The sequence below is a fragment of the Chinchilla lanigera genome, unplaced genomic scaffold, assembly GCF_000276665.1.
Source record: "Chinchilla lanigera isolate Chin_1 unplaced genomic scaffold, ChiLan1.0 scaffold00143, whole genome shotgun sequence".
NCBI lineage: Eukaryota > Metazoa > Chordata > Mammalia > Rodentia > Chinchillidae > Chinchilla > Chinchilla lanigera.
This window is the reverse complement of record NW_004955544.1, coordinates 214049-232392: the sequence shown is the minus strand read 5'-3', so window position 1 is coordinate 232392 and position 18344 is coordinate 214049. Positions and strand designations below refer to the sequence as shown.

General features: G+C 43.6%; 1 long non-coding RNA gene across 1 annotated transcript; it reads left to right on the top strand.

Moving 5' to 3' along the window:
• Positions 1-3080: 3080 nt before the first annotated feature.
• Positions 3081-8363, top strand: LOC106147329. Its single transcript, XR_001232172.1, has 3 exons — positions 3081-3222; positions 3920-4005; positions 7758-8363. It is a non-coding gene; the product is annotated as an uncharacterized LOC106147329 (long non-coding RNA).
• The last annotated feature ends 9981 nt before the right edge of the window (positions 8364-18344 follow it).

Sequence of the window (18344 nt, the reverse complement as noted above, 5' to 3'; positions counted from 1 at the left end):
GAAATCAGTTGGTTGAGGGGAAAGTTGCTTTATTGCCTCATTTGGTTGCATATTATCCTGGCCTTACACAGCCTGGATTAAACCTTTGGGGCCTCCTTTCTGATGCAAGCTCATGGTAGAGCTGAGGAGCACGCTTGTCAGATCATTCTTCCTGACTGGCCTTCAACATAATCCAGCTGCTGTGGCAGTATTGCCGTACCATTCTCAGCATTTCCAGGGAAAAGCACAGGCAGGTCTTCTTGAAATGCCTCTCTCCCACCATTCATCACCTTTCACCAATTGAGGCAGCCTGGAAACAACACTTCCCCCCATAACTTTAGAGAAAATGGTTGGACCACATGGCACGTACTTTGCTCTTCCAGCCTTCTAAACACCTTCTTTGTCTTGGTGCAGTATGAGACAGGGCAAAGTCAGGTTGGGTCCCAAGTCTGAGTGCCCAGCAGCTGTATTCCTGCTTCCTGGTTGTAGGAAGTTTCCTGAGTTTACTTTTTCAAGGCTCAGTTATCTGATGTCTAACGTAGAAATGATGCTAGCTGATCTCAAAGGGTTGTTGATAGCATTAATGAGGTCATGCACACAGAGCATCTAGTCTGATGCCTGGCACACTGTGAGCACCAAATGCATTTAGCTATTATTCTTAGTAGAAGTGTGCTGACAACATTAGCATTTTCATATGGTAAAAGAAGAAAAATGAGTGAGATGAATTGGTACTGTGTTATATTAAAACAGTAGGAAGTCTAAGGTAGTCAAGAAATACTAGTTCAAGATTAGTATAGACAGCTTAGTGAGATCCCATCTCATAAAAAAGGCCAGGGAGTGTAGCTCAGTGGTAGACTGATTGCCTAGCATGCAAGAGGCTCTGGGTTCCAACTCAGCAATACAAAGAAAGAAAAACAAACAAACAAAAAACCCTACAGTAAACACAAAATATTGGTGACCCTGTCATTAATCTTCTTCTTTCTCTTTCTGGTTCTAGGGTCTTAATTACATCCTACTGTTATTGTATAATCATTTTTTTTGGAGTCTAGTTTCCAGCATTTTTCACTTTTTTATATATTCTACAGCATCCAAAAAAGTACTACACGCATGATGTGTAGATAAAACAACATGCCAGGGCCGGGGAACACCTGAAACCCCAACACTCTGGGAGGGTGATGCAGGACAATTGCAAGTCTGAGTCTAGACTGTGCAACTTAGTGGCTTAGTGAGCTCTTATCTCTAAATAAAAAATGTTTTAAATGGCTGGGGATGTAACTCAGTATGAAGTTCCTGGATTCAACCCTTGGTACTACAAAAGAAGGAAGGAAGGAAGGGAGGGAGGGAAGAAGGATATCATATATTGAATCAACCATCTTTTCCTTAACTGACCAATCTACTGTGACAGATAATCATTATAAATTTCTACCATGCTGTCCAATGATTGATTATAAAGCAGCAAGGGACCAGAATCATTCCTGGGCACACACTGAGCAGCACCCCAAGTATAATGGATCCTGCTAAGGAAAGCCTTAGGTTCCTTCACGCAAGGGACAAAGCCATTCAGGGACTGGTGGCAGCTACACCTGGATGAGGTGCAGAAGGTGAGCAGAAATAACTAGGTCCCTCCTCTGGAACAGCAACGGCAGGGCTAATGCTGGTCCCTCACTGTCCCATCATCCTCTCCACCACACTTAAGGGGGGTGAGGATATCTGTCTTCCATCTTACAAAGTGAGGAAACTGAGAGCCAGAAAGATGAAGTAACTTCTCCAGCAAGGAGCCAGGATGGCCAACTTCCCACCCTGTGCTTTTTAGGGCTCTGCTTGGGGTGAGTGGTGTATAGTTTACAGACTTCCTCAGCAAGTGCACTTCCTTTTCTTAAAGACCTGACTCTGTCTGAGAAGTCTTAGGCCATTGGTCATGTTTTTCTCCCTCCCTTGGCTGGCAGTGTGGGGTGTGTCAGGAAGTCATTCTCTGCATGCTTTCTACAAGTATAAGATTTCGGGTAGACTTTCAAGTGTTAAGGCCTATTTTAACAGAACTGAAGCATTCTACCTGCTGCCTAAGCTAGGGCGTTGAGTCTCCAATAAAAATTTTTCTGGTTGAATGTAATTGTTTAAACGTGCTATTACTTAACTCACATTCAGAAATCCATCTTCTCTCCGCTATATTTATTTCACAAGAACATTGGCCTAAGAAATCAGAGGCAGCTCCATCTCCCAGCAAATACATTCAGAATTTCCCCATGAACACAGACTCCATGACAACCAAACAAACAGAAAAGGGAGGAGAATTCCCTACCTTAAAGCCACTGGCTAAAAATCTTTTCTGCTAAAAGCTGCAGTACAAAGACATCCTGCTTCCAAATGTCAGTTTTGTGCTCAATATAAAGAGTCACCCTGTTTTTAGAAGTCCTTTCTACTCCTATTTTACCTCTAACCTGGTTGGATATAGTGGTGTAAAATATCTGCCCAATGAATGAATCAGTAAGTTGAGTTGATTAATTTGATTTAACTAGTTTATGTGTTAAAATTAATTTTGAGCATTTCCACACACTTTTTTTTTTACAGTGTTGGGGATGAAATCTAGGACCTCACACATGCTAGGCAAGCGCTCTACCACTAAGCTACATCCTGAGCTATTTCCACACACTTTGGTCTTCCAAAGCTGCATCTTTCTTTCTGCATGAGATGCTTTAGGCAGGCATGGCTATGGTATCAAGAAGGAGTAGTTGTTGCAGTGTGGGCTCAAATGACTTCCAAGTAAAAGTAATTCATGTGTTAACATCGCCAATTACAATGGATGCTCCTTTTTAAAAATACATTTTTTATTTATTTTGCTACATGGACATAGTTGCCAGAAATCTCATTGCTACGGTCTGCTTGTGGACTCAGTTCCAGGGAACATGAAGAAGTTCAAAACTCTGGGGCGCGAGAAAGATTGCTCTATCTTGTTACCTTCTGTTCCTTGGTCTTGCTAGAGTCTTCAAGTTGGAATGTTGGTTGAGAAATACCGGGAGTAGCCCTCCCCCACCCATCCTTCATTTTGTTTGCCTTGCCTTTTTTTTTTTTTTTAGTAGCTTGGACAAAGAACATATGGGGTTTCCTACTCAGTAAATTCTCCACATGTGCTTCTCCCCAGGGGCGTTTAAAAATCAGAGCTGAGGGGCACATTTTTCTCTTCATAAATTACCACAGAATCAGCTTGTGACAGACCAGGAGCCCGAAGGACTCTTGGCCAATCAGGTATGATTCCTTTCTTCACCAGGAGTGATTTTTAGTGCCCCGGGCTACCAGTGACTGTTATCTGAGGACACCATGCACCAGCAGTCATTTTTTAATTAACTCACAAGTTGTGCTTCTCAGCATCACTTGCCCTTGCTTTGACAGACAAGGCTTGCTTCTGTGTTCTGGGGAGAAAATCTTCAAATTATGCTCAATTGAATGGAAACTACAAATGTGGCTTAGCTCCTTTGAGCCTTATTCTTTACCATTAAGTCATTTTTTTTTGGAAAAAAAAATTATAGGAAGTGTGCTTTGTGGCACTGAAACCAAGGCAGAAAAGAATCATTAGGGAAACTCTTTAAGGTCAAAATGAGTTACTATCTCTAGCAGGTCACAAGTAAAACCCAGTGCGATCAAAATATATGGTGAATGTTTAAACAATTTTGTTACAGTCCCCTTCAAAATACTCCTCCTTGCATCAGATGCATTTATCCCCCTCATGCTTGCCACTTTCTGAAGCAGCTCTGAAAGTCCTCTTTCATGAGTGTCTTTAGCTGTATTGTTCTGGCTGCCTCAGTGTCCTGAATTGACTCAAAGTGTTGACCTTTCACGGGTACTTTAACTTTGAAGAAGAGCCAGAGGGCGCAGGGTGGCAGATCTGGTGAATAAGGTGGGCGAGGGTGCACTGTAACATTTTTACCCATCTGCCTTTCTGTAGGGTGGTGCTGTGCAGCAGCGTTCGCTGTAATCTCCATCACACCTCATAATGACACAATGGTAGACTTCCAGAACTGCTTGGGACAGGTGCGTTCAGAAGTGAGGGAAGTCTTTTGAAGGGGACTGATGGGCTGAGGCAGGAGAACTGCAAGTTTGAATCCTGGACAACTTGATGCCTTAGCCAGACCAGTCTCAAAACAAAAAAATTTAAAAAGGCTAGGGAAGTAGCTCAGGGTAAAAGCCCTGGACTGACTCCCTAGTACTGTAATGAGAAAAGGAAAAGATTTCTTAGCATTCGGGGACTGAGAGGTAACTTTCTGTTCTGTATTGTGGCAGTTACAAATTTGATCATAACTGAACGAGAATTTGGATCAAAGAAATACACCTCCTAGTTCTCTTTTTATTTAGGTAGAGGATTCTACCATGAGACCTTTATGTTTGGAATATACTGGTAAACAGCCAGGCATGGTGGCACACACCTATAATTCCAATATTCTGGGAGGCCAGGGCAGGAAGATCAAAAGTTTGAACACAGCCTGGGCAATTTAGTCATTTAGTAAGACCCTGCCTCAAAATAAAAAAATCGGAAAGGGCTGGGGTATATCCCAGTACAAAGGCCTAGAGTTCAATCTGAAGTAACAAAAACAAGGAGAATGTGGCAGTAATAACAGAGGGTAGCTACAATGCAAGACTTACGGGTCTGAGTGTGTGGCAGCGTAAGATAATATGCACGCAGGAAATGTAGAATACTTAATGGTGACACTTTCCGTGCATGTTTAACTTCCAGGATAGTTATTACTCTGTAGAGACATCTGCGACTGTTTATTGTCTTTATTATATTTACATATGAGGTTGATTTTTAAAAACTGAGCAAGACAAAAATTCTTTAAAAAAACCCAAATCATCAGCTGTGCTAATGAGCTCCTTTCATAAACTCATCAGTCCATTCACACTTTCATCAAGCGTGCATTGAGCATGTGGCCTGGGCATGTGCTAGGGATCAAGATGATGAATGAGATTCAGCCCCGGCCTCATGTTGTTTGGTTAAGAGAGAAACTGCAGTTCTCTGTCAGGTCCTCATCTGGGAAAAGCTCCCAGAGTGAGCAGCACCAGGTGTGGCAGCGAGGTGCAGTTTCCAGGAACAGAAGCCTCTAAACTGAATCCTGCTAAAGCTTTGAGGCAGTGGGACAGTTGACCTGAGTACTCTGACATTTATTCATTCAATAAACAGAGCTTCAGCCAGGTGTGGTGCCGCACACCTGTGGTCTCAGCCCTCTGGGAAGCTGAGGCAGGAGGACGGTGAGTTGGAGACCAGCCCGGGCAATTTAGCAACTAGACTCTGTCTCAATAAATTAAATTACATTAAAAATAAAAAAAAGGACTGAGTGGGAAGGCCTTGGGTTCAAGCCTCAGCACCTCAAAAATAAATAAAGTTCGAAAAACTCAGGCAAGAGCTCTGTGTTTCGTTGAGCAAAATCTAAGATGGATGATCAGTCTGTCAGCCAAGGAATGGAATGAAGAAGACGATTTCCACATGTGGCAGATACTGGGAGGAATGAGAACCCAGGTGACGGGCTCCCAGGGCACAGCCCGGGCTGGAGGGGTCCGCCTTATCCTGGATGGCCTGGGAGAGCCTCATTGCAGAGCTGGGACAGGAGTGATGCGAGATAGCCACAGCAAGAACTTCGAGACCCGGTGTCGTGGGCTGAGTGGCACCACAAGTACACAGGCCCCAGAGCGTGAGAGCTTGTGTGCTGTGTCACAGCAAGGAGAGGAGACTGCACCGAGGGACGGGGGGTCCTCGAGTCTGTGCAGAGGAGCTGGCCACTGAGGACTTGCCCACAGGCCGCACCAGTTGGGGTGCCCAGATGCTGCAGCAGTGGCGTGGTCCACATAGGATGGCTGTCCACTGCTAGCCTTCTTCTAGCAGGGTAGGAGAGAGACGCTGGGCTGGAGCTAGAGCTCGGAGATGCAGCAGCAGACACTGAGCGCAGGGAGGACACTGCGGTCCAGGCTGGAGGGCGGGCCCACAGTGGCATCACATTCTCTCATTTGCTTGGCCCTTAGGTCACCTCTGCCCTACCACCTTGGCTGTGGTCAAAGATAAGAGGAATTTGAAGCCAGCCTGTGGCACAGGCCTGTAATCCCAGCACTCCAGGAGGCTGAGACAGGAGGATTGTGAGTTTGAGCCCATCCTGGGCAGATGAGTGAGACCTTATCTCAAAATTTTAAAATAATAATAAAGACTGGGGTACAGCTCAGCACAAAAACCCTGGGTTTGTTATTCAGTACAGAAAAACCAAACCAAAACAAACAAAAGGACGAGAAAAATGAAGGGTTTAGTGTCAGGTAAACACAACCACTGGTCATTGATTGAATATAGCTTTCCCTTTTTAGCCAGAAGCTTTGTTGTATAGACAGAGGCTCAACAAGCCCCGGAACACTGGAAGACTCTTCCTCCCTCTTCCTAGTTGCCCTGTGGGCACCTTCAGGCAGGGTGTTCTTGCCTAGGGCACCATGTCCCAACCATCGGGAGGCATGCAATTGCAGAGGAGCAGAGGAAAGGGGCATCCATGCGGGCATCTCTCTGGTGGGCGAAGGGAAAGAGTGAACGCCCTGCATGATAGGAAGTGGCTCGTGATGCCCTGGGGCCTGTGTGAGTCACTGAGCTGGACAAGTAGACAAAAGCAAATACAACACAGCCAGTTCCGGGACAGACAAGCCAGCTGTTCACCCAGCCAGCAGCTGCCCTGCTTCACACTGGAGCTCCTCAGCGAGGAACAATGTCTTAAGGAACTCATCTGTCCCCACTAGTGAGTTGGATCTGTCTTTCCTTTTCTTGCTTGCTTTTATGCCTTCTTTTTATTTTAGTTTTTCCTTTTTCATTTTTTATTGCTCCGTGTTCGCAGTACATAATGATTGCATTCCCTGCGGGGAGCTGGCACATGTACATAGCACATCTCAGTTCTTTTCTCATCCCCTCCCCAACTCTTTCTTCTCCTTCTTCCATCACTTGGTCCCCTTCCCATTTGCAAAAGATCTATCTTCCTACATCCGAATTTTTATATTTATGTTGCTCTTTATTTTTATTCTGGGTTTCTCGTATAAGAGAAACTGTGCAATATTTAAACTTATGTGTCCTTTTCACTTAACATGATGGTCTCATGTTGTACCCATTTTCATACAAATGACTTGAGTTTATCCTTCTTTATGGCAGAGTAGTACTCCACTCTGTGTAAATATCACATTTTCTTTAGCCATTCATCTGTTGATGGGCGTGTAGGCTGCTTCTAAGATTTAGCTGCTATGAATTGTGCTGCTATAAATATGGCAATGGATTGTACATCACTGTAATGTGAGGCCTTCAACTCTTTTGGGAAAATACCTAAAAGGGGAATCACTGGGCCCCTCATGTGGTCTACATTTCATCCAAATTGTTCTCTTTTCCTCCAGGGGTAAATGGGAGGGTGTTCCAAGCCATTTCCAGTCCCGTGGTAAACAGCACTAGTCGGTGTTTATAAATGAAAGGGAGCCCATCTCCTCCTCCTGACTGGCCCAGGAAGTGCTTATTTCCCCTGGAGTTCAACGGGCAACTGAGTTTTCCATGCCTTCCAATCTCTGCAAGCTGCTACTGTGCCCGCTGGCAGTGGTCTGCAGCCATAAAGGGGTCCGATAGACTTCCTACTCTTGACTCTTTGTGAAGCTGTATGAGAATGCTCGTTATGAGGGTTTAGTTACAGTTTTAAAATGGTGTAGAGCCCCCACCACGTGTGTGTGCACAGGTGTGTGTTCCTGTGTGTGTGTAAGAAAACCTGACTGTCATTGTCATCATCTCACAGGTGCTGTGGATCTGGTAACCCCTTGACCCCTTGACTGGACACACTGAGGAAAGAGACCGGGTTGGCAAAAAACAGAGCTGGTTCCACCCTCTGGCTTTGGCTCCTTCCAGAATCTTCTTTTAAAAAATGAACAGTAGATCGTAGTGCAGCAGATTATGAGTCTCATTTGCCATCTTTTGCAGAGGATGATTGTAGACTATTCTGAGAGAGAGAGACAGGCAGACACACAGACAGACATACAGACAGGCAACTATTTTATCTGCAAAGCCAGTTCAATCTGGGCTGCAGCCTTCATAGCCACAAAGTACTAGTTAGATTATTAGTAAGCAGTTAGAAGGATGTAAAACTTGACTCCAGTGCAAGACTTACTATCACTTTAATATAGTTTTAATTCCCTCTCAGAAAGCTGAAGAAAATCCATGACCTCAATCTCTGAACCTGGGTGTTCCCAAGGAGACCACCAGATTAGATCAACAGCAGTCACAGTTTCTATCAGTGGTAGAGCATTAGACATGTCCATGTCTCTCCACACAAAATCCAGTAACATATCTAGATGTAAATAAGGAAGGAATTAAACCCCAACCAAAAATAAAAATAGCCGACAATGTAGCTCAGTGGTAGAAGACTTCCTGACATGTATAAGGCCCTGGGTCCCAGGGCTCAGCCCCAGCACCAAAGAAAAAAAAATTACATTAAATAAATAAAATAAAAGATAAATCGCTGACTTCACGCTACCAGTGAAACTCAAAGGAACCCACTGCTCAGACCTTACTCAGGGTTGGGCACAAGTCATAAGAAAATAAGGGTGAGTAAAACCCTGTTTTAACACATGTAGGTTTGTATCATCAGCACCATTTTACAGATTAAGAAATCAAGCCTCTGAGAGTCATCAGCAGTCCCAATATCTAGAAGACTAGAAGGTAGGGACTCGAACCTAGTTCCTGAGACTCTCCTGAGTGGGGCTTACTTTGTCTCCTCACCAGTCAGACCTTCAGTAGGCTTACTGGAGAGAAAATTTGTAAAAGAGACAGGTGGAGGTGGGGCATGAAACGTGGTCCAAGCATTTCTAAAACAGTAAGCACACCAGCTCATGAACCAACCAGGGTGTGAACGTGAACTACCAAGCCACAATGCACCTGGGAATGGCCCAGACACAATGGACTACCCCACATGGAAAGAAAGTGAAGCTTAGCAGAAGAATGCCAACCGGAAAAGTGACCTGGGCTTATGTCAAGCAAAGATCAACATCTCCAGTTTCCTCGCACTTGAAGCAGTTATTCCTGTTTCTGACGTATCCCTGGCTCTGAGCTGAAGCAAATTGGTTGGGTGGGTGGAAAACAAGAGGAAAACCAGTGGTAACTGACACATTCTTTTTAGACTGAGATCCCTGCCTCTTTGGAGCCAACCCTCAGGGTTTCGATGACACTGGTGCCTTTCTTAGTAAGTGGCTTTGCCAATTTTTTTTCTTCTTTTGTGGACCAGGTAAACTTCAGCATTTTACCAGTGGCTTGGATGTTGGATGAAAAATGAACGTCCTTATTAGATGTTAAGATTTGCAAACAGAAAGAGAAGGGTAAGAGTTGGAAGGGTGGGAGGTGGGTACTTAGCATTTGGAAGACAGGATCAGAATTCAAGAGGTCAGAAGAAATTGGAAAAAGATTCACTAAAAACAATGCAGTACAGTAAATACTTGTTGAATGGATGATAATGTAAGGCAGATGAAGAAGTAGTTATAGGCAAAACTATATGAATCATAGTTACTGGTACTTTTGCTTCTGAAATAAACATCTAAAGTGCATCATGACGCTCGCTGATGTACTTCTAATGGAGGTTCACTGGGCCGCTACTTGATTAACTTATTGAGCTCGTGATGAGGCAGAAAAAAGGAAAATGAGACTCAAAATGATCACTTTGACTGCCTGTTGAGCACCCAGAGGTTAGTTCCTGATTAGATCATTAAAATGTATTCTCTTCACTTTGTTCAGTTTGAGGCATCATTGACATGTATTTAAAATGTGCAATATGTTGGGATTTGGTGTAGAAACACAACTAGGAAACTGTCCCCACGATCAAGATGGTGCATACGTTCATCACTACTAGATGCTTCCTTTGGCCTTTTAGTGATCACCCTTTGATCACCCAAAACCCACTGAACTAGGTTGTTCTTACAGATTATATTTTGTAGACTCAACTTGATATCAGTGAAGTCATCCAGTAGGTCTTCTTCTTAATCTAGTCTCTTTTCACTCATACAATAATTTTCAGAGTCACTATGTTGTTCTGGGTGCCAATATCTTATTTCTTTTTATTCTTGAGTAGTATTCTATGCAGTTTATTTATTTATTTATTTGTTTATTTGGTGCCGAGTTATTACTTCCATGCATAGATTAGTCAACATCTTTATTCTATTTCTTTATTCTATATTTGTGGGTTGTGTACCATAGACTTAGTAATATTCACATTGATTTATTTAAGGACTTAGTCCAAAACTTTTCTTTAAAATCTCTTAGAGAGGATTGTATTAGAGGTCACTTATACATTTGTTTAGTAAATAGTTCTGCAAATATTGATGAAGCCCTTACTAGGTCTCAGGCACTGTCTGCACCCTAGGGACATAGCAATAAAGAAAGTAGACACCACTCTTGGCTCTCAGGCTCGTATATTCTGATGAGAGGAAATGGATGGTAAGTACAATAAAAACAAAACTGATATATTGTGTTAGAAGTTGACACATGTAATTTGGAAATCATGAAATGTGGGGAAGTGCTATCAGGCATCATGGCAACCGTGCAGCCCAGACTCTGAGTGGCTACCGCAAGTTGAACTCAATGTAGACCTGTGATGCAGTTTTCTCAGACTCATGGAAATCGACTCTGAACAGGCCTTGAAAGAAAAATGAGGCTGCCATGGATGGCCAGGAGTCACACAATGGGGTCATCATGCCCTGTGCGTACAGGGATTAGGCTTTTGTGTCCACCTGAATGAAAACGGCCAGAGTGGCTGTCACAGCCCTCCCCCTCCATCTTAGGCACCCACCCAGAACATTTTCAATCTGGACGACGTGCTCCAAAAACTTGATACTTGACACATTATGTGGGCAAATGTTACATTCCCGCTTCCAGCTGCAAACCTGCTCCCAAGAATGCGCACGCCTCCCTGATTCCCAGCATTTGTTTGGTTTGGGGGAGAACAGAGGAGACAAGGCTAGACTGGACAGAAGGTCCTACCAAATCGAAATACTTTCCCCCCAAAACAGTGAACCAGGGCCCCACATTCATAACCAGGGGATGTCAGATGTCGGGCACTCTCCTCTCTGCTGAGCTGTTTTGCATTTAAGCTTAAGCAGGTTTAAGAGAGGAGGGTAAGGAGACAGTTTCTGTAACTAGAGGGAGGGAACCCTCTCTGCCTGCCTTCAGTTCTTTTACTCCTCTGTGATCTGGCCCGCAGCCAGGGCAGCCTTGAACTTCCTGAGAAACTCGATTTCCTGTTCCCACTGGCTTCACAGGCTGGAGGACCAGGCTGCTCAAGGCTGGGAGCAGGAGGCCTGGGTAGTGTGGGAGCAGAGGGAGGAACTGTTTATTCTAGCACACTTAGAAATTCTTCTAGGAGCAACTGTAAAAGAAAAAAAAAAAAAAAAGATTGAGCTGCAGAAGCTTAATGCCTTCAACAAGCAACTTCCGTCAAGGAACTCTTAAAAATCAGGAAGGCAAGTGTTTTGTTTTGTTTGTTTCAGAGCCATTTAAAACATAAAACTGTAGATGCATAACACAGAAAGTACCTGGTTCCACTCTCAATTTTATAGATGACAGGGTTAAGAACTATTGTGACAATGGGAGCAGGGTAAGAGCCTCATTTCCTGACTCCAGACACAGCACAATTTCTCTCACGGATTACAGAAGATGCAACTCCAAACACCACGCCTGAGGGTGACATGATTATATGTAAATTATGCCTCCTAACCTGATGTTAAAAATAAAAGTATATGTTATCCAGCTTCTGCTCTTGAACCTGGGTCTGTTTGACTCCAAAGCCTCTGGCTTCCTGCACCCTGCCTCTCCGGGGCACGATTGTCACTCCTGCAGATGGACTCCTTGGTCCTCTCCTGTCATGGCCTGTGTTTGAGAAGGAAGCTGTGGACTGAAGGATTGTGCAGTTCAAAGGCATGAACCAGGACAACTGGAAAGAAGATCTCGCTCAGCTCTGAGCCCGACAGATGGAGACCTTCTGAAGGTGTTGTGCAAATTTGACTTCAAAATGAAGTCACTTCCTCCACTCCTTGATGAGCCCTCACACCCCAGCCCGTTCCTGCTCCAGTGCAGGCTCAAAAACAAAACTACTGGCCCAACAATGGGAAAGGGATATTTGGGATTCTTGCTGGCTTACTGGTTAATTACAAAATGTTAAGAACAGTCGAAAGAAACTTGCTCTCCTCAGTGATCTACAAATAAGGAAGGGGCCACAAGGTGAACCAAAGAAAAGACAGGCGCCTCCAGGAAAATGCAGAGCAAAACTAATCAGCCCCAGTAATCACTAGGGAGGGAATTATTCTAATTTGTAAAGGAAATAGACATGCAGGTAACTTGGGAAACCAGCACAAGCTGAAGTCGGGTGGGACCAAGAGCTCTTAGACTAATCTCAGCTGGTTTACAAAACTCAAAAGATTTGTTATTATAAAACATTTCTCAAGCTATAAGCTGACAGAATGAATGGTGGCCTCTTTTTTCATGTGCATATTAAACACATACACTTGAAATATAAATAACGTGCATAAGAAGAATTAGGAAACCAGAAAAGAACAGAAACAACACAGTTTATAAGCTCTAAATGGTAACAGAGAAATATTCTATGATAGAAAAGAGGTCTTTCTTTGTTCTTTATTGATATTTCTTAAAAAGAAATAAATACGTTATTCTATTTGTCTCTTCTGAATAATCTTGATGAGTTCTGCTATTGTGCTTAACATGATACTAAATTCAAGAGTTTAAGGTTTCACTCTGAGACTGTAATCTCATGAGTCAGGACTAATGAACTGATCCTATAGTTCTTAGGTTATATGAAGGATCAGCTGTAGGGTTAGGAAAGGCTAATACGTTTCCACACCCACCATAGAGGTCATAGCCAATACTCTCACAACAAAAGACAGACTAACAAGAGAAAAGCATGAAAGATTTATTTAATCAAAGCTTTGCAGGATGTGGGAGGGTTTACAATGAAGATTTGAAGGTCCTGGGAACACTGTCTATTTTCATGCTTAGGTGTGGTGAAGAATGGGCAGCCATATAAATGGGGTTGGGCGAAAGGGGGTGACCCAACAGTGATAGACTGGAGGGAAACCCAGCAGGGCTTGTCTGTTTGGTCTTCCTGGCCTGTCTGTGCCCCTCTCCACATCCCCGTACAGAGCAGACCCTTCTGGAAGATCAGAGAATTACTTTATGGCCAGCGCCCACATAGAAAGACAGCACAAAATTGGGGTAGTATTTCTAGGTTTTATGGGCTGGTTTTGGACAGAGAGGTTCTAGTTTCTGTGCCCCATCTTGAGGAAGAGATTTTTCTGGCTTCTAGGCCTACTTCAGGAGAGCAGGAAAAAGAGGGGCAGGAGAAGACCAGAAAGAGGCTTCACTTCTGAGGTTTTGCCAACCTCCTTAGGTTTGAAGTCTTCCATGTCATGAAGCGCCATTCTTGCGATGTTGTCTTCTGAACGCCAGCGCTGTTGTGATTCCTAAGGACTGAATCTTCCTGTCCCCAGCACTTTGAACTAACATTGCTGGGAATCAATTCCGCAGCTTCTTGATTTCCTTTCTTGAAATTTCTTTATTTTCTTTCAAGTCCTTTTACTTATTAATTTAATTTAATTTTGCTTTATTTTATGGCTCTGGGGATTGAATCCAGGGTCTAAGCATGTGCTCTACCACTGAGCTACACCCTCAGACCTTTTCCAGTGCTGTCAGTTTGTTTTCTTTCTTTCTGCCCCTGCACCCTTTCTGGTGTCCTAGTTTGTGAGGTATTTTTGCGTGTTGGATGGCTTTTTTAAAAATATGGGATTAACCTATGTTCTGAGAATGGCACAGGCCACAATTTTCTAGTCAGTCAAGTTCATTAAAATGGGGGTCAAAATCTTAGGAAGAGCAAAGATGTTGCTCCATGTGACAATAGCATAAGTGAAAATCATTACCTAGTTAGGGAACTAGTTAGTTTAAAATATCTCTAAGGAGGATTCAGGATGTGACTCATAAGCAGAGCTTTGCCTAGCATGTGTGGGGCCTTGGGTTGAATCCTCAGCACCCCCCAAAATTAGATTTAAAATATCTTCAAGGAAACATTAAGTCTTTATTTAGAAATGATTCACAAAATCTTTGTGTGGGCCTGATTTCCCTGAGTGAAAGCCCCGTCATAGGCTCAGTACATTTAATTCGTTTGCCTACCCTACTTCTTTCACCCGCACTGGGAATTACATGATGCTACAAAGGTAAAGACTTTTCCAGAAATGATCCTGCGGGAACCTGGGCCAGATAGAATGTTCTGGAAGATGTCCTGTCTTTCTGCAACTTGGAGTTACCTCCCCCTGGTACTGAATTTATCCTCATACAAATGACATTGTTTCAAAAAGGAACAAGGACCAGGAAACCATGATCAGGGACATCCAAAGCACAGCCATTTTCATACCTGACCCCCTTTCCCACACCTCCTTTCGCCTGCTTTTCCATTGCAGAGGCTGCCAGCCCACAGTGCCGATCCCTTTGCTAACACCATGCTTGCCCTATAGCCAGAAGGGCCCTGGAACCCCAAGAGTACACCCTAGTGTGTCCAGCCCCATGGTAGGGAAAGTGACCTCATGAAGGGAAAGTGACCAGCCTGGGTCCCCTTTGCTGCAGCCATGGCTTCTGTTAGGAAACTCCTCAAACTCCATTGGGCATTAGAGCAGTGGATATGCATTGTCTGTTCTACTGAAAACACTGGTCTCAGAAATAAGCCTCAAAGAAAGCAGGAATCATCATACCTACAGTCCTTTCACCATCTCTGTGTGGGTACCCACAACTGCTCCATGCCCCCCACCACTCGGACTCCCTGGCCCATCCAAGACAACACCTCTGCCCTGGCGTGAGTTCCTGCCTTAGGTGCAGGCACAACTGGCACGTGTTACTCTAGTTGGTAGATTGAGCATCCCAGCATTTAGGTCTCAAGCTATCATGGCGGAGCAAGGCGGTGCATGCCTGTAATTCTAACATTCAGGAGGCAGAGGCAAGAGGATCACTGCAAGATTAAGGCCATCTTGGGGTACATAGTGAGTTCAAGATTGGCCTGAAATACAAAGCAAGACCCTGTCTAAAACACAATCAAGCAAATAAATAAATAAAATTGTCATGATATGGGTAATTCTGTGGCTGGGGTGGAAGCTATCTTCCCTCAGCAAGTCAGCCCTTCTTCATACCCAAGCATTCTTACTACAGCAACCCAAAGGAAATCTTTAGTTCCTGACACTGAATACCACAGTCCCCTTGGTACTCAAATTGGCCAACTCAATGTGTTGAGCAATTTAAAGCCATAATTGCCTCAGATTTCCCTCTAATTTGAGTTTAAGATGTGTAACAGCTAGAAAAAAAGACAAATTCTGCTGAGTTTTGTGCAATCCATCTCACTGCTTTAGATCCCATCTGGATAAATACAGTCGACCAACGACTCAGCAAAGATTACAGCTGAAGGTACTATCCCAGGCCCTGCCTGTAGTCTTGTAATCTCACACACACACACACACACACACACACACACACACACCCCAAATAGGGGGTATTTAGCTAAGAATTCAACGCTGTCTTAGTTTTCTTCCAAAGAACGTCAAATCAGGAACAATTCTCCTCCACAAAGTGAGATTAGATGTCAGGTAGAGTGTAATGAGGATTTGAGAACTACTTATTTGGCATAACCACCTAGAAATGAAGTGATAAAATTCTGCAATGTGCATTGGAGCCAAGGCCCTTTTTTCCGAGTACCAAATGTCCACACTACAAAACCCCTAACAAGTTCTAAACTTTCCAATGGGACCATTTCTTTCAGTTCCCAGTTGACAGCTTTGCCAATTGGCTCTCAGAAGCAATTCCACATGCAAATGTGCCAGCCTCTGTGGAGGAAGTGTACCTCAAGCAGCCAGGTGAGGAAGCGGGAAGACTTGAGACAGTATTTTTCACATAGGTTTTGTGAGCTAAGCAAAGTGTTTAGAGTGAACACAGTCGCTTCAATTCTCTCACTCTCTTTTCTCCCTCTCCCTCTCCCTCCCTCCCTGCCTCTCTCTCTCTGTCTCTCTCCTTTTTTGGCTAGAAGTTATCTACAAAGACCACAGGAAATGTTTAAGCAAATTGAAGAGATGATTTCTCAAGAGTTATTAGGATAAGCACAGTAATTTAGAGACTTGCTTCCTAGCAACTGAAGGCCTAATGTCGTCCCCTCCCCAGTGCTTATTCACCTCTGCTATGGGAATTGACTAAAAAGAAATATCAATGCTTAAAAAGAAATGTTAGACTGACACCATTTAGAAAAATGTTCACTGTCAATTGCTCCCATGGGGAACAGATTTAAAGGAATGTACCACTTGGATTTATAGGCAGAGAGAGGCATAGACAGTTGGACAGGTAGGAGATAAGAAAGTCCAGGCTGAACCTCCATAACCTGAACATCCAAAATCTGAGATGTGCCAAAATCCAAAACTTCTAGAGGACCAACCTGATTCCACAAGCAGAAAATTCCACACCTGATTCAACATGACAGGTCACAGTCAAAACTCAGGCACACTGAAAATATTGTCTAAAATGACCTTCAGACTATATGTATAAGGTTTAGATGGAACAAGAATGAATTTTGTGTTTAGACTTGGGTTCCAGTCCCACAATATGTCATTATATATGTGCAAATATATCCAAACCCAAAAAAATCCAAGGTACAAAACACTTCTGGTTCCAGCTATTTTGGGTAAAAGGGTAGCTACTTGTCAGTAGTGGAATCTAGGCAGTAGGTCCCTGATCATTCTCTATAGAATTTTTTACTTTTTTCTTTCTTTCTTTTTTTTTTTTTTTTTTTTTTTTTTTTTTTTTTTTGGTACCGGGAATCAAACCCAGGGCCTTGTGCTTGCCAGGCAGATGCTGTGCCACTGAGCTATATCACCGGCCCTAGAATTATTTCAACTTTGTTGTGTGTTTCAACTTCTTAGTAATGAAATATTAGAAAAAAAACCTACCACCTATTTTGAAAACTAGAAATGTGAAATGTGACTACTGGGTTAAAGATCAGTCTTATCCAGCTGGGCGTGGTGGAGGCGAAGGCCTGTAATCCCAGCAGTCTAGGAGACAGAGGCAGAAGAATCTTGAATTCAAGCCAGCATGGGTAAATGAACTAGTTAGTGAGACCTTGTCTCAAAATAAAATTATTAAAACGGCTGGGGATATACCTCAGCGAGAAGGCTCTGGATTCATTCCTACAGTACCACCAAAAGAAAAAAAAAGGCCAAAACAAAGATGGGGCAGTGTATAACCTATAGTTTGAACTGGTGATTTAAGTTCTAATAGTAAATAAACTTGTTAATTTATCAAAGGAGGCTGGCATTCCAGACAATGGAAATTTCTTTCTTGACAATCCTCTGGATGTTTGAACGGTTCATTTCTGTTTATATTTCAGTATTTTCTCCAATTCTTAGTTTCATAGAAAAAGTTTCAGGTCTTTGGGGGTATACTGATCCAAGAGCCTTCACATTATGCTGCATCCACAACCCTTTTGTTTATTTTATTTTATTTTATTTTATTTTATTTTATTTTATTTTGAATCAGGGTCTCCCTTACTTGCCGAGATCCCTGGGCTGGACTAGAACATTTTTTTTAAGACTATTGTTTTGTCTTTTTGATACAAGGTATTGCTATGCAGTTCAGGCTGGCTTTGGCCTCACTTTGTAGCCAAGGCTGGCCTTGAACTCACAGTGATCCTCCCACCTTAGCTTCCCCAGTGCCAGGATTACGCGTGTGCGCCACCACGCCCAGCTGGACTGGAACTTTTGATTCTCCTGCTATAATAATGCAGCAGTGATCTTTAGCCTGTGGTTGCTGAAGAATAAAAGAAAAGAGTCACCTTTGAAAGAAAGCTGTGCCAAGCTTATTCCCCATTCATACTCTCTTTCATTTCTTCTCAGCCTTAAATCTAGTGGGAGTGGAGGTCACAATGAGGACCCCAGAAGTCTCTAACCAGAGAACCACGCCCCCGAGGGCAAGAGCACAGGTGTGATGGCCTTTGCTTCTCTAGCACTTGGGGGCCTGGCCGGTCACACCTGGTGGCCGTCAGTGAGTGGTGCAGGTGTCTGCAGGTGGATCCATGCTATGGACAGGTGTAGAGACAGTCTCAGGTCCTCTCATCAGCCACTCAGTCCTGATAACTACCACCTGTTGCCTTGGTGTTCCCTGGAGTCATTCAAAGCACACAAAGGTCTCTATCCCACCCACTAAGTCCCTGATTCACCTCACTGGGGTGTGGCCTGTGCCTTGGGATGTTAAACTCTGCGGGTGACAGGAAGGTGCAGTATAGCAAGCACCCAGAACTCCTGGGGGAAGGCTT